The sequence below is a fragment of the Dermacentor variabilis genome, chromosome 4 (assembly GCF_050947875.1).
Source record: "Dermacentor variabilis isolate Ectoservices chromosome 4, ASM5094787v1, whole genome shotgun sequence".
NCBI classification, from domain to species: domain Eukaryota; kingdom Metazoa; phylum Arthropoda; class Arachnida; order Ixodida; family Ixodidae; genus Dermacentor; species Dermacentor variabilis.
The window spans coordinates 180,869,001-180,873,179 of record NC_134571.1 but is presented as its reverse complement, the minus strand read 5'-3'; the positions used below and the strand labels follow the sequence as shown (position 1 = coordinate 180,873,179).

The window sequence follows — 4,179 nt, the reverse complement described above, 5'->3', positions numbered from 1 at the left end:
GTTCAGAAATTGTCATGCTACCTAGCCGGCTCGAGGTTTATCATTGCGACGGATCACTGCCCTCTCCAATGGCTGCAGACCATCTCTCCCAAAAATGGCCGCCTCCTCCGCTGGAGCCTCGCTTTGCAACAATATTCCTTTGAGGTGCGTTACAAAAAGGGGAGTCTCAACGGTAATGCCGATGGCTTAAGTCGAGGCCCCTAACGTAGGAATCAGCCTCAAAGTTGTTTGTTACTGATGTTTTCTTCCTGAGGCAGGATATTTAACATATTGCTTTTGTTTAGTGTTTCAAAATGATGACGTGCTTTCTAGTGCAATTTTGCAATTTGTGGACGCGTTCTGAGTGCTGCTAGACTGTAAGGAACTAGGCAGTAGTATAAAAGGGGAAAGAGACTGGCAGGGCTTAGTGAGGGTTGTGTCGTGCTTGCTGACTGAGTGGATGAGTTTCGGCGTAGTTCTAACGCTTGCTGGGAACGAGAACAAAAATGGCAACTCTCCCGAAGTCACTTTGCAGTGTCCTGTGTGAACCTGAACGTCAGAACGAGGCCTTCTCTGTGCGCTGCGCTCAAGAAACGCCGAAGGACGACCAACTTCGGTTATGAGCATCATCGAGCGACATCCCTCCGGACAGCGGATGCAGTCCCCTGACCATCGGGATCTCCTTCTCCCGGCGGGGCGGTCTGTTACGGTTCGCCTACGACGCGCGGTATAGCCGGCGCGGATGCAACGGACGCCGGGGCTTCATTCAACGCGGGGGACATTTTGGCCCGTTCAGCGCTGCCGTAACGCTTCCTGCCAAGCGCGTCCAGGCATGTTTCAATGCCACGTGTCTTCGCGTGTGTGTGTGAGTGTGTGTGCATGTTGGTGCCCACGCTTGTCAAAGCGCGGCAGCCGGGGAGAGGAGCTCCCCAACTGTGAAGCGAGGAGGTCTGATCGGCGCCGGCCCGGCGGATGCGTCGCTTCTTGTCTCAACGTGTCTCTCAGCGTGTCCTTGCCCCGCCGTCACGGGCGCCTCTCGCAAGCCGTTCCTTCTTGCCCTCGACTCCGAGAGTATAAAAGCAGCTGCCCCGGACGCCGAGAGAGGCTCCGATTTCTTGAGTCCAGTAACGTGGTCTCCCATCTCTCCACTTCGGTCGACCTAACCGGGCGCTCTTTTGCGATGCTAGAATAAACAAGTTGTTGTGTTAGCAGTCGACTCATGCTTTGCCAGGACCTTCGGATGCTTGCAATTGTGCCCCAGACCGCCAGGCCAACGCTACCCTTGGGGCTTGCGACCCAGATGCAACACTGCTGTATCAGCCCATCTTCAAAAAGAATAGCCGCATTGCAGTTACGTGGTTTATTTGTAGGTGCAAATATCATATATCTTGTTTTGGAGGAATTCATTTGTAACTTATTATGTTGTGACCAGCAAGAGAGTTGCTTCGGGTAATTGTTAACTTTAATTTCGAGCTCCGTTATAGTAGCAGCTTTAAAGAATATGTTAGTATCATCTGCCTGCATAACTAATTCAGGAGACTCGGGGATGTCACACAGATCATTAATATATATTATAAACAGAAGAGGTCCATGTGTTGATCCTTGTGGAACACCTGTTAATATTTCCGCGTGAGATGGAACACCATTCTGAGCCGTCATCTCTACAAAAATTTAAAACTGCTTTCTTCGCAGTAAGCGTCTCGGCGTTTAACAGCTCGAATGAAAGTATTGCGACGTCAATTGTGACACATAAGGTGAGCCTCAATTTTAAGCATGTCGGGAACAAGAGTTCTTCCTCACCTGCTGCACTGATGGATCACAATAAAACTGCGTGTTAGCGGTTCTTCTGTTCTAGCTGCCGTTGCTTCCTTCGATGACTAACTAGCCTTAACGAAAAAGACAAAGTGAACCAAGATGACTTCTCAGGCACCCTCTCCCCATTGTGCCAAGTTTGCCGAAAAAAAAACCAACTGAATAAAACTTTAAAAACGCTAACTTAACGTTCACGACTATATCTGTAGGATGTAGCTGCTTACGGCCTTCAGATCATGCTTCTGCCTACGAACCAAGCAATATATCTGACGGGTATCGGTATTATTCGAAGGGTAACACTGTAAAGCATATTGGAGAGGCAAAACGGACTATCGACATATTTATCTGTCGATAACGTCAGGAAATCAAATTTCATTGTTTTACTGCGTGATCGTTAAAGATGACAATGATCTCCTTTACTGCCTACAGGAATTTGTAATATGGTTTGCTCGAGGGACATGAATTAATGAGACCCCTGAATCGTGGTGGAGGAGCCGCTGCTAAGATATTGAAGTCAAAGCGTGTTATCACCAGTTCGACATTGTTATCATAGGGAAATTCACTCTATACTAATAAATGTCTTCAATCTTGCTTAGGTTTCAGTAATAAATGTCTTCCATCTTGCTCAGGTTTCAGTAATTCTAAGTTTCATATATGCTCCATTTCAAAATCTCATAAAAACCTTATCGCAGTCCCAGCTTTCACAGCCACTCGAATATACATTCACGTGTTGACGTGTTCCTCCACTGCCTTATGGTATGGGCGGTTCGCATGCCGCGTTCTCTTCATTCCCGTGAGTCATTTTAGAACGCTCCTCTCAGGCGCCCGTTCCTGCAACGAGTGTCGGCATGCCCCCGCGTCGTAGCTAAGATGAAAGCAAACAGCGTAAGATGAAAGGAAACGCACAGCTCAGTGGAGGATGACCTATGCGTGGAGAAAATTGGAAAGGAAGGTGCAGCGGATCCATGAGGCGGAAAGCGGATGAGGATATGGCGAAAGCGTGCGAAGAAAAGCGTAGTGCGGTGACAATGACTATGACTAGTGTAGCGCGCGTCATATGGAAGGTCTGTCCGCGGCGGCTGCTGCGAATTGCGCACACGCGTCTCCCATGTGCTGGCTCTCGTGATCTCCGGATTAGCGAGGCAGTCGCACCACAATTCCCTCCGTCCGCAACGTGCCACGCGGGAAAGCTTCTCGGGCCAGCGAAGATATTGCGAAGTGAAAGCACGTATAGCTGCGCTCAAACTTTGTATCAGGGAGTATCTTAAGCGTCGGTGAATTTTACAGTGAAGTGTATATCGCTGGGATACAGGGTTCCGTGGCGTCTGTGTGCAGAAACTGTCTGTTGTATACTGATGTCGCGTGTCCCACTGCATTTTCATGACAATCGCTTATCAGCCACGCAAGCAGCAGTCGGCGGATCACATGTTCATCACCCTATAAAAAGGGCACTGCGTCAATGAACATTCTCTGTTCCACCCTGGCATCCGGCTGATACGCTACAGTAGGCGACGAGGAAGCGGCGGCGATGGCCGTCAGCAGGATCGGCGAGTATCGTCTCGGCACAAACGCGTCATGGGACGAATACGTCTAGAGGCTAGAAATGTTATGCCAAGCTAACAAGATAGCGAAAGAAGAACAGAAAAGAGCCGTCCTGCTGAGTTGTTGCGGCGAAGAAGCGTACGGGCTCAACGTAACCCTGGTGAAGCCAGCGAGACCGACAGCAGCCACCTACGAGGAAATCAAGACGGTGGTTCGCAAGCACCTTCATCGAAGGCCTTCAGAGCTGTACGGAAGGTTTTTGTTCTACAAAAGAAACCAGGCTGCCGAGGAATCGGTTGCGGACTGCGTCACGGCGCTTCGGAAGCTAGCCGAAGACTGCGGTTTTGACGACGAGCTGCTACCGTTGGACATCATGATGCGAGATCGTTTCGTATCCGGCCTCCAGAACGAAGCCGTTCAACAGCGACTTCTCGTAGAACACGACCTTACGTTCAGCGTTGCGTACCACATGGCCGCGACCGCAGAATCGACAGCCAAGCAACAGCGAGACATACGCATGCAAGGCCGAGACGAGACGAAAGACTGCCAGGGCATGATACAAGCAACCCGCACGAACTAAGACTCCACGACAGAAGGATCCAGTTGCTACCGTGCAACGGTAAGCACGCTCCGCATTTATGCAGCTTCAGAAAAGCGGCATGCTTCAAATGCAAAAGGGTTGGACATATAGCGAGGGCTTGTCGTTCAAAAGACGAAAGTAGAGCGGCCCGGAAGACGCCCGAGCTAAAGAGGAAAGTTCAAAAGAGCAAGGGCGTGTACGAAGTGAGTGCATTGTTTTCACTTTGCGAAGTGAATGAGCAAGAACAGAAGTTTATGGTTACAGAT

The 4,179-nt window shown here is 49.9% G+C and overlaps 1 pseudogene; it reads left to right on the top strand.

Annotated features, from left to right (window-relative positions):
• Positions 1 to 3,319: 3,319 nt before the first annotated feature.
• LOC142578446 (uncharacterized) lies at positions 3,320 to 3,913 on the top strand (annotated as a pseudogene).
• The last annotated feature ends 266 nt before the right edge of the window (positions 3,914 to 4,179 follow it).